Here is a 12,283-nt window from a genome sequence, read left to right as displayed (position 1 = left end):
CATTTCTTGGTGAATTACGCGTTTGGGGTGGAACACATATTTCTTCAATTGTGACCTATGAAAAACAATGTGCACATTTCTGAAGCTCGGTGGTAGCGCCAATCTATACGCCACAGGACTGACTTCTTCTAGAATTTCATAGGATCCGGTGAAATGTGGCCTTAGCTTGCCTTTGACACCGAACCTTGATATCCCTTTTGATGGGGACACTTTCAGAAAAGCTTTGTTTCCAGCATTGAACTGTAGGTCGGTTCTGCGAACATCCGCGTAAGACTTTTGCCTATCTTGAGCTTCCTTGATTCTCTCAGATCTGACGGACGATCTCTATCATTTCCTCTACAAAATCCGGTCTGAGCATCTTTCTCTCACCAACTTCATCCCAGTAAAGCGGTGATCTACATTTCTTTCCTTGCAAGGCTTCGTATGGGGCCATGTTTATAGTTGCCTGATAACTGTTGTTGTAAGCAAACTCTATAATTGGCAGTACTGGCTCCCAATTTCCTCCACGGTCGAGCATTACGGCTCTTAGCATATCTTCCAAGGTCTGGATCGTTCTTTCAGATTGCCCATCAGTCTGTGGATGGAATGCAGTACTGAAATTCAATCTGGTGCCCAGCTCTTGCTGCATGCTTATCCAAAATCTAGAAGTAAATTTCGGATCACGGTCTGATATGATTGTTACTGATATTCCATGTAATTGCATGATCTCTCGCACATAGATCTGAGCTAACTTGTCCGATCCGTAAGTGATACGAATTGGTACGAAGTGAGCGCTTTTGGTGAGGCGATCTATAATCACCCAGATGGTAGTATTTCCTCATTGGGACTTTGGCAATCCTGTTATGAAATCCATCGCAATGTGTTCCCATTTCCATTCGGGAATTTCTAGGGGTTGCAATTTCCATAGGGTCGTTGATGTAGAGCCTTCACTTGTTGACATGCTAGGCATCTTTCTATAAGCAACGCTATGCTCCTCTTCATGCCATCCCACCAAAACTCTTTCTTCATATCTTGATACATTTTCGTACCTCCTGGGTGGGCAGTGTAGGGTGTCTCATGCGCCTCACTCATGATCTCATTTCTGAGTGCCTCGTCATTGGGCACACGCAATCTTCCTTCAAAAGTGATGGCGTTATCCGCCTCCTCGCAGTAACTTTCTTCTTTTCCCGTCCTCACTTTAAGACGAATTTTCTCCAATGCTTCGTCACTCCTTTGAGCCTCAACAATTCTGGCCCTTAAGTCTGGTTCAACCACCAAGGTAGTGATCCTACTTCCTACCGTCTACGGTGCTCCTACTACTTCCAGTCGCATCTTAGCAAACTCATGTAGGAGCTCCTCATTCTGCGTGAGGAAGGTGGCCAATTGGGGCTTAGCCTTCATGCTCAGGGCATCTGCCACTATATTCGCCTTGCCTGGATGGTAATTTATACCACCGTCATAATCCTTGACTAATTCGAGCCATCTGCGTAGTCGCATGTTCAAATCCTTCTGTTCGAAAAAGTACTTTAGGCTCTTGTGGTCCGTGAAGATCTCGCATCGAACTCCATAGAGGTGATGTCTCCAAATCTTCAAGGCATGTACCGCTGCCGCCAATTCCAAATCATGTGTTGGGTAGTTTAACTCGTGCGGCCTCAATTGGCGTGATGCATATGCAATCACCTTGCCATTCTGCATCAGCACACATCCGAGTTCGATCTTTGATGCATCTGTGTACACCACATAACCTGTTCCTGGTGCTGGCACGACTAGGACTGGTGCGGTGGTCAACTTTTCTTTTAACAGCTGAAAGCTTGCTTCACACTTCGGTGTCCAATTGACCTTAGCTCCTTTCTTGAGCTGTTGAGTCATTGGTCTTGCTATTTTAGAAAATCCCACAATAAACCTTCGGTAGTATCCAGCCAAACCTAAGAAACTTCGAATCTCATTAGGTGTTGTTGGTGACTGCCAACGTTGTACTGCTTCCACCTTTGCAGGGTCCACTCGGATCCCTTCTGCCGTTACTATGTGTCCAAGGAAGTTCACCTCGTTAAGCCAGAACTCACATTTGCCAAACTTAGCATAAAGTTTCTCGGCTCTCAACGTCTCTAAGGTGGTTCTCAGAAGTTCCTCGTGTTCCTTCTCGTTCTTCGAATAGATAAGTACATCATCTATAAAGACTAGGACGAACTTGTCCAAGTACGGGTGGAACACGCGGTTCATTAGGTCCATGAACACCGCCGGGGCATTTGTAAGCCCAAAAGGCATTACAGTGAACTCGAAATGGCCATATCTGGTGCGGAACGCCGTCTTGGGTACATCGTCTTGTCGGACTTTCAGTTGGTGATAGCCTGATCTCAAGTCCATTTTTGAGAATACACCCGCCCCTCGAAGTTGGTCAAAAAGGTCATCAATCCTCGGTAGCAGGATACTTGTTCTTGAGCATCAACTTGTTCAACTCTCGGTAGTCGATACACATTCTCAGTGTTCCGTCCTTCTTCTTCACGAAGAGCACTGGTGCGCCCCATGGTGACACACTGGGTCGGATGAAGCCCAGGTCTAGTAGTTCCGTAACAGTATCTTGAGTTCTTCTAACTCTTTAGGTGCCATTTGGTATGGTGCCTTTGATACTGGAGGCGATCCTGGTTCGAGATCGATTGTGAATTCCAATTGCCTGTCTTGCGGCAATCCTGGTAGTGCGTCAGGAAAGACATCCGGAAATTCTCGTACCACTGCTACATTCTCTATCTTTCGGTCCTCTTTCTCTTCTCCATTCAGATAAACGAGGTATGCAGGACATCCTTTCCTTATCATAGTGGTTGCTTGTAGTGCAGAAATTATGGACTTTCGTCGCCTCATGGAGATTCCGTGAAAAATTTTGGGTTCCTTCCTTGGGTATTGCAGAGAGATCTGCCTTTCCTTACAAAGAATGGTAGCTTAGTTTTCAGCTAACCAATCTATTCCCAATATGATGTCGACGCTCCACATCAACATCACATGCAAATTGTGAGCCACTAACTTAAGGTTTTCCATAGTGAATTCTACGTTCGAGCAAGTTCGTGAGATATCTATAAGGCCTGTTATGGGTGAGGACACCCTCATCTTATGTTCGATTTCATCAGTAGGTAGTTCTAAGGTATCTATTGATTAATTGATTTTCTCTGACTGGTGAAGCCATCCCCAGCTTAGGTTACATCGTCACATACTAAGTTCTCTAATACTTGCATCGGTCGTAATTGTAGCTAGCGGGTTTGACCTCGTAATCCCCCTCACTTAGCTAGGGTAGTCTACCTTTAACAGGCTTTAGGATACTTTTGTGCTTGTCGCGATCCATTTTGTCATAATTAAGCACAAACTTCATTTTGCTTATATTTATCCTTGAATACATAAATAGTATAGCGGGGTATTGGCTTCTTTCTTCAAACATTGTTGGCTTCATGCCCTTTTGTTCGACTGAACGATTCGTGGTAAATAATTTAGCATGACTTTCCAAAATGATCTAGGATGATCTAGGTGCCATGTCTAGAGTAACAAAAAACTCTATCGCCATTTCCTTTTTGGATCGCTTAATCGGGGTGTGCCATATCATAGAATACTTCTTCGCATTTTGTTGCTAACGTTTGTTCTTACTCTACCTCGTAGGACTCCATATCCGTTCTCTCGTGATAACTCCTTAAAGAAAATTTTTTGGTTCCCTCCTCCCGTAGCAGGGATGTGAGGGTAGTGGTGCTATCACGCGTTCTTTTTCTCCAATGTCTCTCCAACCTGTGGCTCTTTCTGGCCAACTATTAGATGAATCTCTCTGGTTGATGGAATTAGTTTCGTCAAACATAAACTACGAATGAAATCGCATTTTCTCCATGATTTTCACTACATATCCATGATTGAGTCTTCATTTCTTGTGGCTCACTTATCTGATCCATTAAACATCTGTATATATGATCTTCTACATCGTCAAAACTCATTTGATCCATATATATTCCTTAACATTTCTCTTCTTAAGCCTAGTTACCTATCCTCATATCATAATATTCGATCTTTTACCAGCTTGTTACAAGCTGTGCGTATATGTGGAATATTAAACGTTTCGTGTTGTCGATTATGTGACGCTTCTGGTTGTGTATCATTTTCTACACGTGTGTCAACATAAACTTATATATCATACTTATCTGAGAGAAATTAAGGTTGTGCCTTTCCCAAGAGTCTTGTATCGAGAACTCAAAGATTAACCTAATAGTCTTAACTTGGATAGGAAACATAGATGACTGAAAATTTGGAGGGCTCCAAAATATCAAAAGGGACAAGAATATCATCTCTTGTTCGACTCTTATGAATTTTCATCATCAAATTGCGACAATTGATTTTGAAGGAAAATACCAAGTTCAATAGGACTTATCGTGTCAATTCAAAGAACTAGGTGGTCCAAACGGTTTCAGATAAACCCATAGAATTTGAAAACTCACTTCTGATGGGAGCTTGAAAGAATATGAGGTAGGTCATGGAAATAGGATGATATTGAACTAACTGTCAATTTCCATACTAGGATGTCGAATAATATAGTTCAATTTTCAGCTCAAATTGACTAGATCCGGGCATCAAGGATGATGGTTTCAACATGTCAAGACCTCGGATGATTAGTCGCAGGAGGGTTTAGAGATGTAAACAATTGCCATGAATTAACATTGATCATGGTTCACCAACATCATAATGTGGAAATCATGGAAATACATCAATGGATTCACAGGTAGCGACCAAAGTGAAAGAAATATTTTTGGAAAAGTCAACTACCATCAAGGAAAATACAATACATTAGCCTTATCTTAGTGTTTCAGAAAGAAATCATGAGCTAGAAACAATGCATGTAGTGGAACGGAGATAAAAAGAGTTTTCACCCCTATAAGAATGGAATAGTCACAAATGAAGGAGGTGAACAAAAGTTCCAACGAAATGTGCCTTTCTCTGAGGAGAAATGTCTGAACATAGGCAACTGAAGGGTGAAGTTATGTCCCGAGAGTTAAAGAATCTGGGATATTGATCTTATAAATGGTGGGTCATATAGGAGGCAACAACCAACAAAGATGCTTGAGAACATATGAGTCTTCCGAATTTAAGATTTGAAAGTAAGTCACCACTTTCGTTGAAAAAAAAATGATAGTGACTTATTATTTGCAAAAACATGGGTCAATCAAAAGTCTTAAATAGACGGCAGGACACCCTTATTAAGGATGCTCAGATAATGTCCATAGAGTGAGATTATTCTGGAGGACATGGTCGTAAGCAACTTTAGAATCGAAGGTTTATGACCAGAGCTTATGAAGTCAACACTTTACATTTTTTGAATAATGAGCTCCACTACTATAGCCAACGAACTGAAAGAGAGTCACAGTTTTCATAGGAAAGGAAAAAGTGAGGCATTACTTGCATAAATGCGAGTCAATCTAAAGTCTAAAGTAGACGAGGGAATTTTCATTAAGGAGGTTCATAGAAAGAAATCGATGGGAATCCAAGTAAGTACTGTTGACCATAATCATCTGTTCCAGTTATGTGACACTTTCTTGTTTGTTCTTTCAGAGCTCGTACATGATCAGAGTGTTCTAGGAAACCATACATTCCAACTAGGATTCCTGGTGTTACAACTAATAACTACCGTTGAAGGTCATTGATAAGGCTAATTTCATGCATTGGTAATGTGCAAAAAAATGTTATAAATTGCTGGGTCTAACACGTTTCCTAAGCCAGGTGTGTGAAGAAAATCGCTAGATCAAGGAAGTAAGGAAGGAGATGGTCTAGCGAAAGAAAAGGACGAAATGAGCAGGATTTACAAGGAAAATTGGCGTGACGGGGGAGTCTACAGCTGAGGGCAACAAAGTCATTATCAATACCTCGCTGGACCCACTAAAGCGCCTATAAATAGAGAGCAACATGCAGCGTAATGGATATAGTTTTCACTCTTCTTAGCTCATACATTTTACACACACTTGGGAAACATTCTGGGGGATAATCGTGATAGGGGGGGTACTTTCTAGAGATCTCGAGTTTGGTAACACCGTCCCAGTGAGGGCGAAGATACATTTGTTTTAATTTCAGCTGTTTTTGCTAGTTTCCACCGTCGAACTTCACTTTTGGGAGTCGACTTTGATGTTGATGATGTTTAACTGTTTATCGCTCATGGATCTGAGTTTAGCTGTTTAATTTCAAGTTACTTTTGCTTAGATCTCTCTACTGTTAGCGTAATTCTTAAATTGCTATGTCGATCTCTGTTTATTTCGTTATTGAGGTGTTTGATGTGGAATTGGGTGACAGATCTGTGGTTGATTGAGTGTTCGGAGCTTAAATTTGTAAATCTGACGTGATGGAGAATTTCTTCTGTTTGGAGTCCGTGTCGGACGCTTGGATCCGGAGTGGATTTAGCGTCTGAAGTTGGTTTTGGCGTGTGAAAGAAACAGTAGTGGATAGACTTGTTTTATTTCCTTTGTTTTCTATTTCCCTTCGTCTAGGTATGCAGATCTGTAAGTTCTTCGTTATTTATGCATAGATTTGATTCCAAGTTAGTAGCTCTGTTTTTTATTTGCTTATGTGTTTTCTCAAGAAGTTTTATGCGAATTTGGTTGTAGAAGACGATGTCACTGTCAGTTAGTACTAGAGTTAGTTATTCTGCCACTTTCCAGTCGTACTCTGCTTTTTCTTAGAGGTGGTCCCATCGTAGAATTATTTCCTAGGTCTAGCTGTTAGGTTAAGTTTCTTTCTAATATTCCCAAGTCAAGTTAATTTTAATTTTTCCTCAACCCAAGAAAATGCGTGGCAGCAGCCAACACCAAAAATACTCCCAAATCCTTGATTACGATTCTTACGCATCCTTCTCTGTGGGATCGATCCCTACTTCCCTATACTTGTGTGTCCGACAACCGGGATTCCACGCAACCTACGAGTTCCTAGACCAAGTGATCTAGTGGACTTGCTGGATTTGGGGAACCTGCCTTATTTGAATATCGCAACACTACACACACACCACACTTGTACTGTCACAACCAAGAGATAGGTAGCTTCAGTCATATTTTCATAATGTTCTCGATAAGTCAGAACGGTCATTCTCGTAAAACATTGCAATCTCCTTCGTGCTTCACAGCGTGCTATAAGTATTGTTTCGAGGTCCCGTAGCCTCTTTGACTTGCTACGCAAGATTGGATCACTTAATTAGATCATAGGTACGATATCTTTTCGTGTAAGATACACCTCCTTTACTGGATCGAGGGTACGCTCATTTTGGTTATGATTGAGATCATAAAGACAAATGGAACTTTCTATTGTTCACATCATTAAAATGTTCGATAGACGCCCATGTGTCTAGGTAGTTTTTCGTATCTCGTGCGATCGTTACCATCTAAGAATAGATGGATTCATTCATAAATTATAAGGTTCATTCTTGTACATTTGGAATTGTTCCAAATACAACATCATGAATCGTGGTTTTGTCAAGATATAGGGTAGAGGAAAAGGTGTGGAGTCCACTTTAGACACATTCATCTATATTTCCTCATTTTTAAAACAAAATTAGGGGTTTACCCTAACTTGCATATACTCGTTCGTTTCATCGCTTAGAAAAGCAGTTGGGAAATCATCAACTTATATTACTGTTCAAGAGCGTTCAGCCAAATGTACTTCTTAGGCATCCTATGTTCGCATGCATTAATCATTACGTAACTTTATAAAAACTTCCTTAATCTATCATCATACTTCACATAATAGAGCATGCGTAACTAATAATACTTAAGCATTTGTCTCAAAGACATTCTTATGCTTAACATTTTAAACTTGAAATTCCATGGTTCGTAGAAAAAATGGAATTTGCATACTTTTCCTTGAAAACCTTGAACATGTTCTAAATATCTTCATAAAGAATCATTTTTCCATTTATTAAGTTCTTTCATGAATAACTGAAAATTTTCTAGTAAGAACTTCTTTCTTACCTCATTGTTACGGTTGAACGTGACGAGTCGAGGTGTTGGGTCCCTTTAAGCTTTACATTTTAGTCATATTCTAGTCTAGTACTATCATTCTAGACTAAGGCTTGAAAGAAGGTTCTTGGGTCCAGAGCGAAAGAACGGTGCTCTGATACCACTTTGTCACGACCACAGCTCCCTAGTGCTAGTGACCGCAGCTATATCGCGAATAAACAATTCTCAACAATCATAGGACAACATAAGAAGGGTGGAACCACTTAAAGCAATAGTCTCGAAGGCATATGGGTACATAGTCAGAACGAGTTCAGAGTATCCAGTTCATAACTTTCTAGCACATAACTCTAGATTGCAGCGGAAGAGTCCAAGACAAAATAGCACGTATGAAGACATGCTACTTTGGGTTACCTAACTACTTATTTAAAAGTCTTGTCCCAACACCTTCGCCTCCTCGTACACGTTCAACCTGCACATTAGGAAAGAAACATGCAGGGCTGAGTATTTGATATACTCAGTGGGCACATTGCCGAAACATAATTTTCGTAAAAGTTTTGTCAGCCAATTAAGTGATCACGGGGTTTTAACTTAAAAGGCCCGAGTCACTAAAAGTATTTTTGTTCGTAAAATTGATTGCGCAATCACATAACATATATACCATATCTGAAACGTATGTGAACCGGGAATGTGGCCACATTCCATGACGGTCACTGGATCGGCCAACTTAAAAGCTAGCTCACGATCCCCATATGTGTACACTAGTCCGAGTAGGCTTTACTTCCCCACTGGGACCCGAATTCGATTTAACATAATTGGCATAGCCAAGCAGATAGGTAATCCATAAAACATAAAATGGCATGACAAAACATAAATAGCATAATTTTCACATAATCATGCTTGAAGGCAAGTTCACATTTTGAAAGAAATGCCCACCTCAAAAGCTTAATTCCATAGTCGAAAATTCCTTGACTTGATCTTAAACGATGTGTGAGGACGTCCCTTTAGAAATAAGGTAATACTTTAATTAGACTTTAAGAAGTCAAATAACTTAAACATGAATGCATCCTAAGTGCGTGGTCATTTTATTCTTCTTCTTAGTCTTCTAGAAAAGTTCTAGAAATCTTGAAACATTAATTAAATTGGGAGATTTAATTTATTAGAGAAGCTTAAGACATTATTCATTTAACCTTGAGAGTATTACTTTCCATGCATCTCGTTCGAAATTAAATTATCATCTCGGGATTTAATTAGCAAACCTTCACATAAAAATTTGATTGAGCAACTTAGGAGGGCTCGTGATTTAATTAGGCACAACAAGCCCAACTCCTACTTTATTTTAATTAGTGGCCCAAGCTCCATAATAATTCTATTAACAGGCAGCCCACTTCTCTATTTAATTTCTTAGTCCATACTTTTAATTAAAGAGGCCCATCAAAACAAAGTAGAATTGGCCCAACACTAATACTCCTAACTCCATCGGTCCATCTCTCAATTCCCAACTCACACAAAATCCCCAAATTGAAGAAATAAATTCCTAGATCGTCTCTCTCTCATTCTCGGTTCTAGGCGTCAGATCGGAGATCCGATGTCGCAGCGTATCTCCTCGCCGTCCTCGACGAGAGCTGCAGGCGCGCCACCGTCTCGTCGCAGGCGCCGGCATATCTCTCGTCCACGCTAGCCTTGGCAGCTGGCATCCAGCGGCTGTCCCGCCGTCGCAGTCCAGCCGAGCAGCGGTGCTCCTCCAGGAGACTCGTCGTCGCGGTTGCTGCTGTGACCGCACCGCCTGTCGCCGTTTACTACTCCTCCGATGAGAAACTCGAGTCCGTCGATGTATAGAGATGAGTTCTCCTAACTTCCTTCTCGCATTTTCGCTAGAAACAGTTGCTCTCTACAACTTGATTTTATTGAAGAACATGAGTCTTATCCGTGTGTGGATTTTTGGTGATTTATGGATCAATTCCTATAATTGGATGTTTTCAATCAAAAGCTACTGTGATTTGTGAACTATTTGAAGTTCTAAACATGAAAGGATATAAGAACTGAAGTTGTTGAGCTATGGCTACAACTACTGATCTTATCATTAGATTACTGGGCATTTTGTTTGGAAAGAAAATTATTAGACTTAAAGGTGCTATTGTTCTATCAATTTATTTCTAGTATGCTGTGTACATGAAGTGTTGATTTTCTAAACATGTTTGATAAGAAATTGTGGTGAAAGGGTTTACCTTGATGCTTCCTCTGTTGTTAAAAGAAAAATCACAGCAACTTCTCCACTAAGCTTCCCCCTCTCACTTGGTTTCTCTCTGGGATTAATTGGAAGTGGTGAAGGAAAAAGTGTGAAACTGAAAAGAGATATATGTGTTCATATATATTGGAATCTGGTTGAGGATGTGGTCAAAACTGAAAACCTGCAGCCTCTTGTCTTTTGTTGAGGACTTGATGGCTGTTGTTTGTAGTACATGGTGTGTACTCGTGGTATTAAAAGACGCTGATCTCCTCCTTTGTTTTTCTCACTGCAGCATGATCTCTTTGATGATCTCCATCCTACTTTTGTTTAATTTGTTTTGTTTTTATTCTGGAGTACAAGCACTCTTGCATTTATACACTTTGTCTGATTATTGCAGGTACATAAGAGAGAGAGACGGCTCATGGGAAGAGAGTGTAGGGGCTGACTTGCCCTTTTAGGGAGGCCTTAGCTGCATTATAGCTAAAACAAGTTTGTTCCCTTTCTCTTACAGGAAGTTTCCTTTATTTCTCTTGTACATATGCATTAAATATCTTGTTTGCACACTGCAGGCCTTGGAAAAAGGATTAGTCTCCTTCTTCAAAACATCATGCCAAAGACTCTTGGGCTCGAAAGAGAGGCCGAACGTTCATATATTTGTATTCTTAAATTCTCTCTCATCAACTTGTATGTAATTTATTTTGTAATTAGAGAGTAGCTTGATATGTATTTGAACATTCTAAATCAGAAATGTAACTCCATATTATTTATTGATGTTTATTGGATTTACTACATATATGCATAATTGTTTCAGTCCGATCGATACCTTTCAATTTAGCAACTAAGCAAAGTCATCGACTAATATTTCTGATTCGAAAGTAATTAGAAGAAACGAACGTTTCTCTGGTTCGACATTAAACGTTAAGAAAAGGATAATAGAAGAGCGAGTGTTACAGATTAGTTGAGGTTTACCAAAAAAATTAAAAAAAGAGAATTTAAGATCGAGGGCGCATTGATATCGTTGTACAACTATAAAATTCAACTGTTCAACTAAGAGTTTGATCAATAAGCTTTTTTGTTTTGATAGAAAAGTTTAAATAAAGAAAAAAAATAAGTATGATGTTTGACATCCAAATTGTATTATAGAAAAACAAGTGAAATGGTAATATTGCCTTGATTGATAATTTTTTTTCCATTCAAGATGATCATATTTTAAGTGGAGTAACTGATTGTGATAAAGAAATAAAATTAATTAGATATTTTAATAAAGATAGAGGAAAGAGAAATACATTCCTTAATATAGCAAATAGACATCTTGAATGAAAAAAACTAGAAAAAAAAACATCATATTGAGTGAGGGAAAAAATATTTGTTGATAGTGAAGGAACTGGCAGCGGAAACGGTGCGACGGATCTATTTAGCGGATTATTTAGACAAAATCTATTCGTGTAATTCTCACATGTATCATGCTCATAACTTGAATTAATCATGCTTTAAGAATATTGAAACCTAAAACATGCTTTTTTACGGAGCAGAAATAATACCTAATTAATTCTCCAAAGAATTGAAGATGGCTAGCAACTTCTCCACGTGACGCTTTGAATACTAGACCACAAATCTTCTCCGATATCGAGTGTGGGTTGACTAGAATACTAGGATTTAAATAAAGAAGACAGAAGAAATCCTTTTAGGAATAGGACAAAATTTCGAGCTCCACTCTATATGGGGGGGGGGGGGGGGACGAAAATTTTGAGTATTAAAACTTATAATTTTTGTCTCCTTTATTCTCCTATTTATATTGAGTTCCTTTTGGGTCCAGACAGGGGATCTATGGAAGGTTTTGGATATGGGCTCATCCAATTTACTTTGTACTAATTAAATTGAACCCACAATTTAATATAAGCTTAATTGGAATATTATGAGCAGCCACTACATAAGTAATATTGATCTCTCCCCATCCAAATTCGAAATTATAAGTAATCCGGGTTTCCGTTTAACTTTCATTTCCCGCGCTTAAAGATAAAAATGTCCATTAATTAATTGATGTCTGCTATGGACTTAATTAATTAACTTCTTATTAATTCCAAGAGTGGACTTAGCATGAAACACTTATTTATTATTCATAGAG

At 39.4% G+C, this 12,283-nt stretch overlaps 1 long non-coding RNA gene across 1 annotated transcript; it reads left to right on the top strand.

The window, feature by feature from the left end:
* Nucleotides 1–9,471: 9,471 nt before the first annotated feature.
* LOC125191145 lies at nt 9,472–10,929 on the top strand. Its single transcript, XR_007171054.1, has 2 exons — nt 9,472–10,647; nt 10,728–10,929. It is a non-coding gene; the product is annotated as an uncharacterized LOC125191145 (long non-coding RNA).
* The last annotated feature ends 1,354 nt before the right edge of the window (nt 10,930–12,283 follow it).

This window comes from Salvia hispanica, chromosome 5 (genome assembly GCF_023119035.1).
Source record: "Salvia hispanica cultivar TCC Black 2014 chromosome 5, UniMelb_Shisp_WGS_1.0, whole genome shotgun sequence".
NCBI classification, from domain to species: domain Eukaryota; kingdom Viridiplantae; phylum Streptophyta; class Magnoliopsida; order Lamiales; family Lamiaceae; genus Salvia; species Salvia hispanica.
Note: the sequence above shows the minus strand (reverse complement) of the source record. Positions and strands in the feature narration are given on the sequence as shown.